The following is an 18,997-nucleotide window of genomic DNA, read 5'->3' on the forward strand; positions in this document are numbered from 1 at the left end:
TCGTATAATGTCTAACTAGTCATTTGTTATGCTAACAAGCTAGCAAGAGGTTGCATAGCAACAACATCTACTTCCGGGAAAAAAAGGTGAAGCACTGTGTACGCTCAACTGAAAGGATCCCGTTTGTTTACAGTATACTAAAATTAACTAATAGTATATAGTGTGTAGTATATACTCATTAAGTATGTAGTATACAGTATGTTAGTATGGGTATTTGAACACAATGAGCTCCTGTTAAATTACTACTGTAGTTGTGATATTGTAGTATTAGTGTTCTATATGCAATTCTATGGGTGCAGTCTCTCGAAGATATTCAGAATCCATTCATATTAGTCAATATGGTTATTGTAATCGACATTAAGCACAGAAGTACTGTAGACAGACAACATGGGAAATGTGGCCTCAGGGGACAGAGATGCTGCTCACTCAAGTGTCTCAAGAGAAAGCCCCTGTATTCCACTCTTGGGGAATACACGCACACACACGCGCGCGCGCACACGCACGCACGCACGCGCGCACACACACACACACACACACACACACACACACACACACACACACACACACACACACTACCTATTGCAGCTACGATTTGAAGCCTTTCTGTCATGTTTGATATTGTTCTGCCATTCAAGGATCATTGATCTATAAACAGTACTGAAGGTTAACTGTTAAACCTACTATTATCATGTTATTTAAAGGAGAAGACAGAGAGAGCACAGCACTGAGAAATCAATGGTTACTTCTCTCTCCCCCTGTCCCCCTCTTTCTCCCCCCGCCCCCCTCCCCCTCCTCTCTCAGACTGCGTTAACCTGCTGCTGACTTCAGGGGTGTCTACTGATGTTTCTGATTTAAACGCCTTTACACTTTGCCGCCTCACATGGACACCACAGGTTGGTCCACAACACAACACAACTAACCCCTGTCAATCACTGCTATATACAGCAGCCTCTTTAACCTTTTACTGGGCTGAACCAGGGTCACACAGAGTGTTTCTTGGTAGTCTTAAACCAGTCTACTTTGAAACAAAAGTGATTACAAAAAGAAGACATGTCAGAGTTGAAATACATTCACATTTTTTATTTTTTTTATTTTACCCCCCTATTTCGTGGTATCCAATTGTTAGTATCTTGTCTCATCGTCCCCCAAAACACAACCCAACCAAGCTGCTTCTTAACACAGCACGCATCCAACCCGGAAGCCAGCTGCACCAATGTGTCAGAGTCGCTGGTGCACGATGAGACAAGGATAGGCCAAGGCCAAACCCTCCCTAACCCAGACGACGCAATTGTGCGTCAGAGACCTCCCAGTCGTGGCCGGCTGCGACAGAGCCTGGGCGCGAACCCAGGGTGGCACAGCTAGCGCTGTGATGCAGTTCCCTAGACCACTGGGCCACCTGGGAGGCAGAAATATATGAAATTTTGAGTTTACATACCAATATAACATTTTATCACAGAAAACTGAAATGTAACAAACCCATTTGACATAGAAACAGCAGATTTTCATTGTTTTTAATTATGAAATATATGAATAACATTCCACATTGACTGCAGGAAAGGGCTACTGTCTGGTTCCAGATAGAGCCACTGTCAGTAACTGTTGGCTCAGTATTTGTCCCTCCAATAAACTGACAGAAAGTGTTTCTCAGATATTGTAACACATACAGCTGTCAAATATGTCACTGAAAGTGTTACATATCATAGTGTTACTGTACATGTTAAATATAGTGTCCTCTCCGTGTTTGGCTGGTGGCTCCGAGTAGAAGTTGCCCTTAGGCACAGATCTAGGATCAAGCCCACCCCTGGTTTAGGGCATAGAGAATGATAGAGGACTCTAGGGTCCAAAAGCTAGTTTTAGCATGGGCAGCGCCATTGAGGACTTGCACTATTTTGAAGTAGTCAACCGGGTGAGACTTCCTTTGGGTTAAGGAAGGATCACAAGATTTAATCCGTGTCATCAGGAGGGATCAGCCAATGAATTATACTTGTGAGCAAACATTCTCTAACTGCAGGTGGCAGTACCTAGGTACCTGTTCAAACAAACACACTACAAGTGGCAGTACCTAGGTACCTGTTCAAACAAACACACTGCAGGTGGCAGTACCTAGGTACCTGTTCAAACAAACACAGCAGGTGGCAGTACCTAGGTACCTGTTCAAACAAACACACTGCAGGTGGCAGTACCTAGGTACCTGTTCAAACAAACACACTGCAGGTGGCAGTACCTAGGTACCTGTTCAAACAAACACACTGCAGGTGGCAGTACCAAGGTACCTGTTCAAACAAACACACTACAGGTGGCAGTACCAAGGTACCTGTTCAAACAAACACACTACAGGTGGCAGTACCTAGGTACCTGTTCAAACAAACACACTACAGGTGGCAGTACCTAGGTACCTGTTCAAACAAACACACTGCAGGTGGCAGTACCTAGGTACCTGTTCAAACAAACACACTGCAGGTGGCAGTACCTAGGTACCTGTTCAAACAAACACACTACAGGTGGCAGTACCAAGGTACCTGTTCAAACAAACACACTACAGGTGGCAGTACCAAGGTACCTGTTCAAACAAACACACTACAGGTGGCAGTACCTAGGTACCTGTTCAAACAAACACACTGCAGGTGGCAGTACCTAGGTACCTGTTCAAACAAACACAGCAGGTGGCAGTACCTAGGTACCTGTTCAAACAAACACACTACAGGTGGCAGTACCTAGGTACCTGTTCAAACAAACACACTGCAGGTGGCAGTACCTAGGTACCTGTTCAAACAAACACACTGCAGGTGGCAGTACCTAGGTACCTGTTCAAACAAACACACTACAGGTGGCAGTACCAAGGTACCTGTTCAAACAAACACACTACAGGTGGCAGTACCTAGGTACCTGTTCAAACAAACACACTACAGGTGGCAGTACCTAGGTACCTGTTCAAACAAACACACTACAGGTGGCAGTACCTAGGTACCTGTTCAAACAAACACACTACAGGTGGCAGTACCTAGGTACCTGTTCAAACAAACACACTGCAGGTGGCAGTACCTAGGTACCTGTTCAAACAAACACAGCAGGTGGCAGTACCTAGGTACCTGTTCAAACAAACACACTACAGGTGGCAGTACCTAGGTACCTGTTCAAACAAACACACTGCAGGTGGCAGTACCTAGGTACCTGTTCAAACAAACACACTGCAGGTGGCAGTACCTAGGTACCTGTTCAAACAAACACAGCAGGTGGCAGTACCTAGGTACCTGTTCAAACAAACACACTGCAGGTGGCAGTACCTAGGTACCTGTTCAAACAAACACACTGCAGGTGGCAGTACCTAGGTACCTGTTCAAACAAACACACTACAGGTGGCAGTACCTAGGTACCTGTTCAAACAAACACACTGCAGGTGGCAGTACCTAGGTACCTGTTCAAACAAACACACTGCAGGTGGCAGTACCTAGGTACCTGTTCAAACAAACACACTGCAGGTGGCAGTACCTAGGTACCTGTTCAAACAAACACACTGCAGGTGGCAGTACCTAGGTACCTGTTCAAACAAACACACTACAGGTGGCAGTACCTAGGTACCTGTTCAAACAAACACACTACAGGTGGCAGTACCTAGGTACCTGTTCAAACAAACACACTACAGGTGGCAGTACCTAGGTACCTGTTCAAACAAACACAGCAGGTGGCAGTACCTAGGTACCTGTTCAAACAAACACACTACAGGTGGCAGTACCAAGGTACCTGTTCAAACAAACACAGCAGGTGGCAGTACCTAGGTACCTGTTCAAACAAACACACTACAGGTGGCAGTACCTAGGTACCTGTTCAAACAAACACACTACAGGTGGCAGTACCTAGGTACCTGTTCAAACAAACACACTACAGGTGGCAGTACCTAGGTACCTGTTCAAACAAACACACTGCAGGTGGCAGTACCTAGGTACCTGTTCAAACAAACACACTACAGGTGGCAGTACCTAGGTACCTGTTCAAACAAACACACTGCAGGTGGCAGTACCTAGGTACCTGTTCAAACAAACACACTACAGGTGGCAGTACCTAGGTACCTGTTCAAACAAACACACTACAGGTGGCAGTACCTAGGTACCTGTTCAAACAAACACACTACAGGTGGCAGTACCTAGGTACCTGTTCAAACAAACACACTGCAGGTGGCAGTACCTAGGTACCTGTTCAAACAAACACACTGCAGGTGGCAGTACCTAGGTATCTGTTCAAACAAACACACTGCAGGTGGCAGTACCTAGGTACCTGTTCAAACAAACACACTACAGGTGGCAGTACCTAGGTACCTGTTCAAACAAACACACTGCAGGTGGCAGTACCTAGGTACCTGTTCAAACAAACACACTGCAGGTGGCAGTACCTAGGTACCTGTTCAAACAAACACACTGCAGGTGGCAGTACCTAGGTACCTGTTCAAACAAACACACTACAGGCACGATGCACCATTTCAGTTTGTTTACCAGTAAACGAAGAAAATGGAATACATCAACATGGAGATGTCTTCGATGGTGCCGCCCATGGTCTCACGCCGCTGTGTGGACACCCAAGAAACAGGAGCCGGGATGCCTTTTCCTTTATGTCAGCAGTGCTGCGCTGGGCACACATTGCCAGCCCAGGGCCAATAGCATGCTCTGTTGAGTGTGTAAATTGAAGAAAGGCAGCTGAAGTAGGCCTTAATCCTGTCCCTGGGCAGAGCATACAGTATATTACTAGAGCTACAGTAATGTATAGTCATGTATTCTGTGTGTGATGTGACAGTCAGCGTGCCGATCGGCTTTCCCCCAATATTATTTGTTTTACTATCCTTCTGGGGACCAAACAATTGATTCCTAGTCAAAATGATATTTTCCCTAAACCTTTTTATTTTACTAGGACAGTAAGTTAAGAACAAATTCTTATTTTCAATTGCGGCCTAGGAACAGTGGGTTAACTGCCTTGTTCAGGGGCAGAACGACAGATTTGTACCTTGGGGATTTGATCTTGCAACCTTTTGGTTACTAGTCCAATGCTCTAACCACCACACTGCCTAACCTTAACCCCAATCCCCAAAACCTAACCCTAACTCCTAAACCTAACCCCTAAATCTAACCCCTAGCCCTAAACCTAACCCTAACTCCTAAATCTAACCCCTGACTCCTAAACTTAACCCCTAAATCTAACCCCTAACTCCTAACCCTAACTCCTAAACCTAACCCTAACTCCTATATCTGACTCCTAAACCTAACACTAACTCCGTGTCAGCGGTCGCCACAGGAGTCGCTAGTGCACAATGGGACAAGGAACCCGGACAACGCTGGGCCAATTGCGCTACTCGGGAGGCCCCCGCAAATTGATTTTAACAAACAATTGGTCCCCCAAAAAATGCGTCCCTCCGTTGAATTTCAAAATCTCGATGTGGCCCTCGAGCCAAACATTTTGCCCACCCCTGCCCTAACCCCTAACCCTAATCCTAAACTTAACCCCTGAGCCTAAAATAGCTTCTGGTCCCCACAAGCATAGTAAAACCAAAAACACACACAAAGACCTTCATTGGCCTGCCTCAACTAAACAATACTGTTTGTCTGTATGTCTGCTCTCACAATACAGAGAGAGGTTGACAGTTTGACAGCACAGAGATGTTCCCAAAACCTTTAATAGTCGCAGAGTTTCACTACATTTATGTGTATAACCCAACCTCTTCTCCTGTGTGTGTCCCATGTCCAGGTGTGTGGAGGCCCTGGTGGTCGGTGGGGCTGATGTGGACCAAAGACCCCTCTGTTAATGGCCAGCAGAGCCGACAGGCTGGACTGTACCAGTGCCTTGGTCAACGCCAGGGCCGACCGCTCAAGAGCCACCACCGTAAGTCACCAACTGGCCTATTTTGTCCTATAATGTCCCCAACTGTTCTCAGCTGTGCCCTGTTGTCCTCTGCAGCCCCCCCCCCCCCCCCCCCCCCAGTTCCCCTGTTTTCAGACTGTCTGTTATTGTCTGTCTAATGACTCACTCCTTTGTCCTCTCATTTACTCAACTGTCTGTTATTGTCACACTCAGGACTGTTTTTGAACAAACAATCAAGATCACAGAAATCTACTAGGTTTTCAAGTCTGATAGGCGAGTCGTGGCGTCCTGTCACTAGAATAAATACCCTTCAAAACACTGTTTCCCTCCAAGGGAAACAAATGTCACTATTACATTTGCATCACAACACCAGGACCTTTACAACATAGCATAGGGCCAGACACCAACAGAGCCTTTTTTTAAATATAAAGTCTGTTCAACGCATTTCACATATAGGTTTCCTGTGTCTCTATAGCAACTATATGGCATATGACTAATTGTTCTTGACAATGATTTATGAATGTGTTTTGTTTAGTTTTATAGTTAGTTCCGTTATAATTGGTGACTCCCCTCTGTGAATAGCCATCACATTGTTGTCCCTGGGCAACTACCTACTTACACAGCTCCACTGGGCTATTTTTGTCATATCACATTTGTAGAAATTATATTGACTAATATTGCACAATTTTGCCAATTTTGTGTGAACAGGTTTGAGTGTGTGTACGTGGATAATTTATTTGTGTGCGTGTGTGCATGCGCACGTGTGTGTCCCAATGATAATATGTGTGTCCACAGGACAGCTGCAAGGCTCTCCACGAGGCATTCAGCTTAGGACATGTAGACACTCTGCGGCTCCTCCTCTGCCACCCTGCCCCTGACTGTACCCACACCATGACCCTAACCCTGACTGTACCCACACCATGACCCTGACTGCAACCATAGTCCTGGTCCAGCCACGATCCCGGTCTTGTCTAGCACCTTGCTCAACCAGGATAACTGTGAGGGCTGGACCACTGCACACATCACTGCTGCCAGGGGCTTCAAGGTACTGGGACACTGATCATGTACTGTTGTCTCGGACATTTTTTTATTTATTTATTTTTAACCTTTATTTAACTAGGCTTTAAGAACAAATTCTTATTTTCAATGACGGCCTAGGAACAGTGGGTTAACTGCCTGTTCAGGGGCAGAACGACAGATTTGTACCTAGTCAGCTCGGGGATTTGAACTTGCAACCTTCCGGTTACTAGTCCAACACTCTAACCACTAGACTACCCTGCCGCCCCACATATGGAGGTATACTGAATAACGTACAGTACTATACATATAGACTCACAAACACACCATCAGGAACTTCTCTCTGTATGGTTTAACTGACTTACCTAGTAAAATAAAAAATAAATAGTGGGCTAGTCAGGATATTCTTTAGAGATAGCGGGCTAGTCGGGATATCCTTTAGCGATCGCGGGCTAGTCGGGATATCCTTTATTGATAGCGGGCTAGTCGGGATATCCTTTATTGATAGCGGGCTAGTCGGGATATCCTTTAGCGATAGCGGGATATCTCTAAAGGATATCCCGACTAGCCCGCTATCTCTAAAGGATATCCCGACTAGCCCGCTATCTCTAAAGGATATCCCGACTAGCTCGCTATCTCTAAAGGATATCCTGACTAGCCCGCTATCCCTAAAGGATATCCCGACCAGCCCGCTATCCCTAAAGAATATCCCGACTAGCCCGCTATCCCTAAAGAATATCCCGACTTGCCCGCTATCCCTAAAGAATATCCTGACTAGCCCGCTATCTCTAAAGGATATCCCAAAACAGAGAGAATGCATGTTGGTCCCTATCTCAGGCTGTGAACTGAGCCTTGTCTGTTATTTTAGACGTATCCTCCAACCAGAGCCAAGTTTACCGAGGTGTTGCAGTCTATTTTGAGCTGTAACGCAACACGGTCCAAACAGCTGCTGTCCCTGACCGCCTCCTGACCGCCTCCTGATTCAAGTTTGAATTTCCCCTTGTCAGCATGATGGAATGGATGGCACCCAACGGAATACCAAGCACCCAGCGACTCCCTGCTGAACTGAATCGCTTATATAAATGTGAATCTTTCTTATTCTCTCTGATAAATCGCTCTTACAGTGTAAGTTGATTCCAGGGGAATCACTATGGGAAGTATGGGTCTTAGAAAAATTTGTTTCCATTTGATTCACTGAATGAATCACCAGCCCTCTGTTATCTCTCAACGTTACTCACTATTTAATTGGACATTTAGGAGTAAATAGTAGATGAATAACAGGCTGTAAAATAAAACAAACTTTTTTTTGTTAAGAATACATTTTTGTCTTATGAATGACTGTCAATAAAGTTTAATTTAGTTGTATTCACATTCACAGGTAAAAGCTGAATTGCAGTGACTGTTGGATGAATAGTTTTGGAAATAATTGACTCCTTGATGATTATTATTGCTGATTATTGATATCGGGGCTCTTCCAGGCACCTGGCATTGCAACTGGTGTAGCAAAGGTCATAGACACACACACACACACACACACACACACACACACACACACACACACACACACACACACACACACACACACACAATCTCTCTCTTTCTGTTTCTGTATCACACACATCCTTACACAGGGCAGCTCTGTTGGATGACACTCGTCCCTGGGTCCTGTCCAAAGGTGTGACCGGGCCAAGCTGGAGAGGGCTGGGCCACGAGCCTAATTGTTCTTGGCCCAATCACAACACACCACACTCACACTGAGAGGCTGCCCAAAATAAACACACACACACACACACACACACGTTGGGCTCTATTCAATCCACATCGCGGAAGTTCAGCTTTACAGCGTGATTGAAATTTAAAGGCAATGTTCCCGCTTTAGTGGAGACTGCATTCACAATAAACACTGAATATGTCGACTTAGTCGGAAATTACCATTAAGTTTCTATTGCGGAATCTGTCAAGATTGAATAGAGCCCTTTTGTCACGTTCTGACCTTAGTTCCTTTGTGATGTCTTTGTTTTAGAATGGACAGGGCGTGAGTTGGGTGGGCAGTCTATGTTATTTTTTCTATGATTTGGTATTTCTGTGTTTGGCCTGGTATGGTTCTCAATCAGAGGCAGCTGTCAACCGTTTTCCCTGATTGAGAACCATACTTAGGCAGCCTGTTTTCACCCTTGAGTTGTGGGTGATATGTTCTGTTTAGTGTGTTTTGCACCTGACGGAGCTGTTTCGGTTGTGCTTTTTTGTTTCTTTGTTTGATGTTGTTCAGTTAAAATAAATAAGATGAACAAGTACCACGCTGCGCTTTGGTCCTTCGATCCTTCCTACTCCTCCTCGTCAGAGGAAGAAGAAGACCGTTACACATTTACCTCTCTATAATTGAGTCGATTAGTATATAATATATTTAATATATTTCTCCAAGGAGGCAATTTCCCGGTCACATTGTTTGGACAAACTCCCCAATGTGTCCTGTTTAAGAATTACTAATCTAATCTGGGTCCTGTCTATGAATGACTAATCTCGAGACCCAGAACCAAATCAACTATTCCAATTTCAATGTTAATGCTGTGTCATGACTCTCCTGTGAAGATCTGAAGGATCAGGTTACAGTGGGCCTGCTTTAGAGCGTGCTCTCTCCCGTAGAGGGGGAGAGCGGGAAGTCGGCTGTTTTATGGCGGTCGTAAATACCGAAACTCCTTTCCCCACTGCCAAAAGGAAAGTTGAAAATCCCTTTGTTACCACAGAGAAAGACTTTGCAGTACGATAACTTCAAAAGGTTTTCTGATGTAACAATATTTCTGTATTCCAACCAGTTGGAATGGTCCGTGGGTATTTAAACAATACTCATGTCCAACATTTACTATGTGACGTTATAACGGAAACATTGTAACTTTAAGAGCTTTCACAATGTATTTCTCAGATTTGCATCTTGCATGTTGTGAAACTACTTCTCACAAATATAAAGATGGAATGTATTTTAGCCTCCAAAAGGAGAATTGTCTTTCATGTAAAGTTTTTCCCAGTCAGTAACCACGGCCACGCGAGCACATTGGGACAAAAGGGATGGAACCGCCCTCCAAGGCGAGTGCTTATAAAGGACTCCTGACAACATTTACATTAGTTCAAAACGCAGGCACGGGAGTTCCCACGTTGAAATGGCTGGAACTCTGAAACTTTCAACAGAGAAGAAGTACTACTTATGCCAAAGAGACCCCCGGTCAGCCAGACGCCACGAATGTTTAAGAAATCTACAAACGAGTCAAGATAACGCAGGGACGGAGTCCCCACTTTGAAATGGCTAAACTCTGAAACTATCGATCACTACTGAAGAAGTAAATCCTAGACCGTGACCTTTATCAGTCCGCAGCTGAAAATATACGTAAGTCTAGGACGAGAATACCGACAACGGCGGGAGCATCTACTCTAAGAGAACAACTCTAAGAACTACAGGGTACGTTGACGTATCCATTATAACAGAGCTACAAAGGACACAGCGACCAGAGTTAAACAACCAGAGACTCTCTGATGAACTAATATCCAGCAGACGGACCGGCGATTGCAGATTGGGACAGCAAGACCTACACTCGTACATATGTAAATTGCCATTTCTTTTCGAATGAGGGGTTGTTCATGTTCAAGGTATTAGCAATTTCTATGAGTGTAGTTATCAGCACTAAGTTTCCCGACCTTGAGCTGTCCCACCCCTTTCCTTTGTCTACCAAGCCGTCATATCGGCTTAGCCCACTAGGGACTTTTCTATCATGTCAGTAACCAATGTATGACCAATTGTGTGTGTTTTTATGTAATTCTGTGATTGATTAGTTAGTAAATAAAATAATTAAGCCAATTTGTATATCGCTGATTCCTGATTTATGTTAGGGTTCGTGCAGATATCCAAGGGTGTGCAATGTACAGTAATGAGACTGATGAGGTAAAAACACATTAATAAGTGACTGTAATCGATAAGATATGAAAATATCGGAAGAGTTCATTTGGGAAATAAATACTCTTTAAACATTTTCCCGTGGTGCCCCGACTTCCTCGTTAATTAAAGTGACATGATTAGTTTAATCGTGTTATTAAATGACACGATTAAGTTGATTTGGGGATATACAGTCTTCACATTTCACATTCACATTCAACGTTATGACAGCTGTCACAAGAGACAAGTGAATGATTGGCTCGTTACATAGAGTCTGAACCGACGGAGTGAAATCTAGTCTAGCCAGGGGAAAGATCATCCAGTCTGTCTGAGCTCAGACAATGGAGAGGAGGGGTCTGTCCTCAGTTTAACACGTCAAGGGGAAACCATCTGTGGGAATTCTGCCGGAGCAACCGCTTTATCAAAACACAAGGACAAGAGAGTAAGGGAGGGAATCCGTAGTGAAGGGTGGGATGAAAGAGAAAGAGAACAGTGGAAATTGGGATGCATTATGGATGAGATATGGAAGGAGGGAGGGAGAGAGTTTGGCATATTTAGAGAAATGTGTCTGGTTTCTGTGTCAGTGAAGATCAGCACCCCCGATGAGTTTTGGGTTTGTCTTTGTTGTCGACTGTAAGGGAGTGGGTGTGTGGGTGGGTGCACTCTGTGTGTGCTTACAGAACCTTTAAAGTATCAACTGTGTAAATGTGTAATGTTGAAGTAAAGTTGTATGTGGAGGTTTAAGTTTTTGTGCTGTATTTATTGTTGGTATGCACATGTGTGTGTGCTTGAGTATAGCATTGTTAATGTGTGTGTGTGTGTATGTGTGTGTGTGTGTGTGTGTGTCGGGTCTTTATTGATCCCCTATCCACCCACCGCCAGAGTGTTGTAGTGTTGCCTGGGAAGCTTTAGCTAGCTGTTTCTCTTTCTGCTGTGTAATACTGGCTGGCTCATTTCCTGTCTGCTAAGAACACTGTGTTTTGACAGCACAGGGAAGATTCCTCCAGTTTCTGACACTGAGACAGCGTAGCTGAAATTTAAAGCACTGTCAAACACTGTGTGTGTTCATATGTCTGTCTGTGTGTGCCTGTGTGTGTGTGTGTGTCTTCATTGAATTAGACCGCTGCGCCACTCGGGAGCAAATGTCTATGTGTCTGAATTGAACGTTAGTGTGTGTGTGTGTGTGTGTGTGTGTGTGTGTCTGTCTGTTTGTCTTCATATGTCTATGTGTCTGCAAATGAGTGTGTGTGTCTGTGTGTGTGTGTGTTGTGATTTGCTCATTTCCTGTCTGTTTTTGTGTTTCTTGACAGGCCTGTCAGAGTCGTGCCTTGATGAGCTGGCCCTGGAATCCCTCATGCCTCTTCAGCTGCATCCCTCATGCCTCTTCAGAACTACATCTTCCTGGTACACACACATACACACACAGGCACGCACGCGCGCACACACACACGCACACACACACACGCACACACACACACACACACACACACACACACACACACACACACACACACACACACACACACACACACACACACACACACACACACACACACACACACACACACACACACAAGGAAAGAGGAGAAGTAGAATATGATTATATGGATTCACAAAACAGGTCACTTGGATTTTGGGTTTAGTATTTTTGTGCCCTCTACTGGCCACATGTATACTAGCCACATATTTTGGGGAATGAGAATGAGAATGTGGCTTGGTCCTAATTATCTGCCTTTCTCTATAAGTGTGTCTGAAACTGCTTGCTAATAAAAGACAGGATAGAAAGGACGCTTAGTGTGTCACTTTGTGTTTTGGGCCGTAAGGGGACCTGTCAAGAGTACCTAGCCAATCAGACTTCCCTCTGCATCAAGACGAAGCAGGAGTCTGTGGGTGTGGCCTGTGACATCTGGGTGGAGGTGGACAGGGGTCTGACTAAAGAACATCTGTTGGACACCTTCATCAACTGTGGTAAATAGTATTTCTAAATGTTGTTATAAAACTAGAGTTATACTTGCCTCATTCTGTTCAGTAATCTTGGATTATGCTGCTCCATAAGGTCAGTCACAGGAAGACACTGCTCCCTTAGGAACAGATCTAGGATCATCATCCGGACCAGAAAACACAAACTGACAAAACTAAGATCCGTGATTGTGGGCGACTTCATTCTGTTATTTCTGTATCTGTGTTAGTCCAGGTGGCTGGCCCGGCTCTGGAACAGAGTGGTGGTCCTTCACGTGGAGTAGGCTATCGTCTCCCGGCTCTGGAATATAGTGGTGGTCCTTCACGTGGAGTAGGCCATCGTCTCCCGGCTCTGGAACAGAGTGGTGGTCCTTCACATGGAGTAGGCCATCGTCTCCCGGCTCTGCAACATAGTGGTGGTCCTTCACATGGAGTAGGCCATCGTCTCCCGGCTCTGGAACATAGTGGTGGTCCTTCACATGGAGTAGGCCATCGTCTCCTGGCTCTGGAACAGAGTGGTGGTCCTTCACGTGGAGTAGGCCATCGTCTCCCGGCTCTGGAACAGAGTGGTGGTCCTTCACGTGGAGTAGGCCATCGTCTCCCGGCTCTGGAACAGAGTGGTGGTCCTTCACTTGGAGTAGGCCATCGTCTCCTGGCTCTGGAACAGAGTGGTGGTCCTTCACGTGGAGTAGGCCATCGTCTCCCGGCTCTGGAACAGAGTGGTGGTCCTTCACGTGGAGTAGGCCATCGTCTCCTGGCTCTGGAACATAGTGGAGGTCCTTCACGTGGAGTAGGCCATCGTCTCCTGGCTCTGGAATATAGTGGTGGTCCTTCACGTGGAGTAGGCCATCGTCTCCTGGCTCTGGAATATAGTGGTGGTCCTTCACGTGGAGTAGGCCATCGTCACCCGGCTCTGGAACATAGTGGTGGTCCTTCACGTGGAGTAGGCCATCGTCTCCTGGCTCTGGAACAGAGTGGTGGTCCTTCACGTGGAGTAGGCCATCGTCTCCTGGCTCTTGAACAGAGTGGTGGTCCTTCACGTGGAGTAGGCCATCGTCTCCTGGCTCTGGAACATAGTGGAGGTCCTTCACTTGGAGTAGGCCATCGTCTCCTGACACTGGGCATCACCTAGCAAACACCGCCTGAGCTCGGGCCAGTGAGCAGTGGTCAAGGCTGCTCTCAGTATCCTGGTCAACAAAGCCGTCCTGCAGGGATGCCCTCTGCCACGGCACGGTGGGTACACACTACACTAATGCCTGAATTAAACTATAGGGCCGACCCGACCTGTAATGGCTCAGCTAGTTTCTTTTCACATTGTCCTTTCCAGCACGGGTCCAGCAACTATGGTAGATGCGTTACCAGGCCAGCTCAGTACAGCTCGGCTTGCTTGGATCGGTTTGGCCCTATAGTGTTCATCTGGGTTGAATATGTGTTTGTCTTATGTATTTTGGATTGATGGATGATAGGTAGACTGCTTGTTTGTCTGGTTGGGAGGAAGGTAGATTGGTAGTTGTATAGGTGGATAGAGAGAATAGTTTAATAGTCCTAAATGTCCATGTGTTTCCCTCCTCATCAGAGATTAACAGGCACCTGTTGAAGTTCCGAGGTGGGACCTTCCCTCTCTCAACCATTGGCTCCTGTAAAGGGGGCGGCGGCAGGAAGGGGTAGGACAGTAGCATGTGGAGATGAGCCAATTACCAGCCCACGAAAGAATGGGAAACCCCGCCTCCAACTGGAGCTGTGGAGATTCTCTCAGAGAAGGTAGGATGAATCAGTGTTTTTCACTACTGTTGTAAAGTTTAATTTAGTTTGAATAGCCATAATGGTTATTCATGTTGTCCTTGTCTTGCCTGCAGGGTCATTGTCCAGCACTGATGTCCTCTTCATCACCAACGGCAATACTCCGAGGTCAGTGATGTTAACCTGAGCCGTTCATTTGACCCTTTGGGAGGTATCCATTTAGTATTGTTTTCCAGTAAAATTAGTTTATATGATGCAACCACTAGTATGTTATTGATATCATGTATCTGTGTTCTAGCCTCTATGAAATGTGACCGGTGCCTAGATTTGGTCATAAGTAGCTAAATGTTTTTTTTTATATATTGGATAAAAGTAGAGACTCAGAGCTAGAAAATAGTTGAGGAACAATGGGAAAGTAATAAACTTGTAACCTCACTGGAGAGCTCTTCTTCGTCTACACCCATTCAGGATCATTCACACCCTCTTAAGCCTTAACCCCACCCATCTCTTTAAGGATTCACACATGTGAGGTTATGTACTAAACAGAGTCAGTAGTTTAGTAAACAACCAAAGATTTCAAGACTAAAAGTGGTAAAAGTAGTAGCCTACAATAAGGAAAAAACTCCAGGTGAAAATACACTTTATCTAGTTCTTGGCCTATATCCTAATCTGACTTTGGTGCAGGTCATGTTGTTCTTTACATTACCGTCTCTGGTAAACACACACTATATCAAATAATATATACGTTTATTTGTCACATGCACAGGATACAGAAGGTGTAAACAGTACAGTGAAGTGGTTACTTGCATAGCACCAATATCAAAAACAGAAAGTGTCCAGATAAACAAATTGTATAAATATTTTATCATTATTAGATGATGCTTATCAGACACACTTGTCTAAATTGATGGGCCATGTGAAGGAAATGCTATAACCAACCCCAGCCACATCTAGCTAAGTGGATGGGTCACTATTGTCTAGATTGTGTCACTATTGTGTGATTGTAGGTAGTGCATTATATAGGGAATAAGATGCCAACATGGGACACAATCTGAGAGAAGAAGTGTTCTCCCCTAGGTGCAGGTCTAGGATCAGTTCCCTCTCCCCCAATCGTTAAGACAGGGAAATGTTATTGGTTATGAATCCGTGTGTACTAGTAAACCGATACTGACGGAAATTTTGTTGTACTTTACTGTAGTGTGATTGTACTGATGTTATACTGTACTGTACTGTAGTGTGAGATTGTACGGATGCTGTATTGTAGTGTGATTGTACTGATGTTATACTGTACTGTACTGTAGTGTGAGATTGTACGGATGCTGTATTGTAGTGTGATTGTACTGATGTTATACTGTACTGTACTGTAGTGTGAGATTGTACGGATGCTGTACTGTATGTGTGATTGTACTGATGTTGTAGTGTAGTGTGATTGTACTGATGTTATACTGTACTGTACTGTAGTGTGATTGTACTGATGTTATACTGTACTGTACTGTAGTGTGAGATTGTACGGATGCTGTACTGTATGTGTGATTGTACTGATGTTGTAGTGTAGTGTGATTGTACTGATGTTGTACTGTACTGTATTGTAGTGTGATTGTACTGATGTTGTACTGTTGTGTGATTGTACTGATGTTGTACTGTACTATATTGTAGTGTGATTGTACTGATGTTGTACTGTAGTGTGATTGTACTGATGTTATACAGCACTGTACTGTAGTGTGAGATTGTACTGATGTTATACTGTAGTGTGATTGTATTGATATTGTACTGTAGTGTACTGTAATGTGATTGTACTGTACTGTAGTGTAGTTGTACTGTAGTGTGATTGTACTGATGTTGTACTGTAGTGTGATTGTACTGATGTTGTACTGTACTGTAGTGTGATTGTACTGTACTGTAGTGTAATTGTACTGATGTTGTATTGTAGCGTTGTGTGATTGTACTGTACTGTACTGTGCTTGTACTGATGTTGTAATAGTGTGATTGTGCTGATGTTGTACTATACTGTGTGTGATTGCAGTGTTGTAGATGGGGACCATGTGAGTCTGTCTCTGTGTTCTTACAACAAGACTGATCTGATCAGGGAGTTACAGACCATGTGCTCCAGGAAGTCAGACATCAGCAAGGTACCATGCACACACACACACACACACACACACACACACACACACACACACACACACACACACACACACACACACACACACACACACACACACACACACACACACACACACACACACACACACACACACACACACTTTTTCTCTATCATTTTCTTTCTCACACACATACTATGAGGTTGACCTTTTCTTCCGGGTGTATTTCTATGTGTTGCAGATTGCTCAGTCCAAGGAGGACTTCATCGTCTTCTCTGGCTCTCCAAATGGACAATCACCCTGCTGCAGGACCGACCACGAAGCAAACGCTCTACCACAGGTGGTGAGAAAAGTGCAGTCGGTTAGAGGCTGTAGTATTGAACACAGATGGTCAAAAGGAGGTTTAACCAAACTAAAGCACTGGTTATGGTTTACAGGCTTTTATTCCAGCCTTGCACTAACTCAACTAATTCACCTCACTTAGTGCAGGCCTAGAACAAAAATGTGAACTGTCTGGTGGTCCCCCATTAGAGGGTTGGGAAACACTGGTAAAGAGGCCCTAGTGCTTATCTGTCTGTCTGTACCCCTTTACAGACCGGCAGCCGTCACTCCAACCCCATCCCTGCCTCCAACCCCATCCCTTAGGCAGCCTCTTGCAAGAGGCGATCGATGTCCTACCCATATCCCAGCTCCCTATCTCCAGCAGCAGGGGACAGCAGCCACTAGCCTAGCAGCAGCAGCAGTGCCTCCGCACCACGAACACCCACTACGACCACTAACTGCAACGCAAACAGAACTGAACCAAGCAGCAGCAGCAAAACAAGGCAGGCCCCAACCAGACACAACAAACAACAACAACAACAACGAAAACAACCAACAACACAAGGAAATCTCGATCCTACACCGAGACCTGCATGAAAAACAACAACCATACCAAGTACTAGATGAACTCCCTTTCTCCTCTTTTCCCCTTCCTTCCTTCCTTCCTTCACCTTCCTTCCATTCTTCCTTCACCTTCCTTCCATCCTTCCATCCTTCCTTCCTTCCTTCCTTCCCACCACTCTGCTTTGATCCCTCCATGTTGTAAAGTTAGGGTTAATGACGACCTTTTAGTATTTGTACTTGTTATCCGTACTTGTTACACTGTATAACAATTGTGTACTTGGGGACCATAGTTTTATGATATTATACAGTATTTAAGTATTGAAAGAAGTTCAAAAAAAGAAAGAAAATAAATTTGCAGGGAATTATGTCAAAAGAAAAATAAGTACTTAAAACAGGTTTTACCTTTTGGGGTGAAAGAATAGAAACAGGACATTTTTAGCTATTACGTATTTTCGAATATTCAAGTGTGTTATGTTTAAATAGTTGCAAGGTTGGTTTAAATACTGTTGAAATGAACAAAGGTTTTACCAAATATTTGTAAATAAGAACGATTAGTAAAATGAATGGTATATAGATTGGTGTATGTGGTATTAAGCTTGTACAGTGAAGAAAAGTGGAAGAAAAAAAACCTTGTATATATATGTCTGTAATAATAGGAGAATTCCAAGTGATTGGAATGTGGCAATAAGTAAAGATAATTGCAAACACGGGACATTTTCTTTCTTTTGACTATGAACCATAAATAAATACTTTAAACTACCCAGAATTCCATCCGAGTCACGGCTCAATTCACCTTTGACCTCTAAGTGGAGCCCGATATAAATTTCAAAGCAGCACGTTTTTTTTTCTCTTTCTTTTTTAAAACGTTTTATTAATTTATTTTGGGAGGGGGGGGGGGTGTGTTATTTTGAATGGCCATTGTTGATTGATGTACAGGATATATTTTAGTCAGTCTTTGGTGTTCTGTATGATAGCTCTCTGAAGTTTAAAGAAATGTCCTGGTTCCTTTAAGCACAACCATTAAAACTGCACTGTCAACCCCAAGTCCTCCACCTCTTGTCTTCTTATACCAGACCACTCTCCACTGAGAATTTAAAATAAAAACACTTGTGAAGGCTTCATAGAGCATACATCAAGTACAAGATGCTTCACAAATGATTTATAAGGGAAAGCAGTAACACTTTACTTTAAGACTGCAGGTGTAATTCTCTATAACTTGGGTCATGTTAATGGGAGAAAGTCATGGAATAAACCCCCCCCCCACCTTAATTACACAGAAGGCATGTTTATACCTGGTGCTAACATGAGTCCTATGTCCTGATCTTTTCTACATTCTGATTGTGCCCATATTTCCAGAAATGTGTCTATAACACATGGTATTAAAATTCCTGTTATCTGTCCACTGTGTCTGTTATCCGTCCACTGTGTCTGTTATCCGTCCACTGTGTCTGTTATCTGTCCACTGTGTCTGTTATCCGTCCACTGTGTCTGCATTGTGACCAGATATCCTGGTCCCTTCCTTTCTGCT

The 18,997-nt window shown here is 44.4% G+C and overlaps 1 protein-coding gene across 15 annotated transcripts in view; it reads left to right on the forward strand.

Moving 5' to 3' along the window:
- Positions 1 to 18,513, forward strand: part of LOC110502295 (cortactin-binding protein 2) — a 106,679-nt gene extending 88,166 nt beyond the window's left edge. For 2 of the 15 annotated variants that reach the window (XM_036958647.1, XM_036958730.1), the window contains exons 6-16: positions 802 to 893; positions 5,731 to 5,865; positions 6,640 to 6,889; positions 12,094 to 12,187; positions 12,607 to 12,751; positions 12,973 to 13,975; positions 14,319 to 14,503; positions 14,599 to 14,650; positions 16,506 to 16,611; positions 16,826 to 16,924; positions 17,179 to 18,513. The gene's annotated coding sequence lies outside the window, so the exon portion shown is untranslated. Of the gene's footprint in view, positions 1 to 801; positions 894 to 5,730; positions 5,866 to 6,639; positions 6,890 to 7,729; positions 9,156 to 12,093; positions 12,188 to 12,606; positions 12,752 to 12,972; positions 13,976 to 14,318; positions 14,504 to 14,598; positions 14,651 to 16,505; positions 16,612 to 16,825; positions 16,925 to 17,178 lie in introns of those variants that run through there. The other 13 variants (XM_036958668.1, XM_036958657.1, XM_036958676.1 and 10 more) reach the window with 13 other exon arrangements.
- The last annotated feature ends 484 nt before the right edge of the window (positions 18,514 to 18,997 follow it).

This window comes from Oncorhynchus mykiss, chromosome 2 (genome assembly GCF_013265735.2).
Source record: "Oncorhynchus mykiss isolate Arlee chromosome 2, USDA_OmykA_1.1, whole genome shotgun sequence".
In the NCBI taxonomy this organism is placed as follows: domain Eukaryota; kingdom Metazoa; phylum Chordata; class Actinopteri; order Salmoniformes; family Salmonidae; genus Oncorhynchus; species Oncorhynchus mykiss.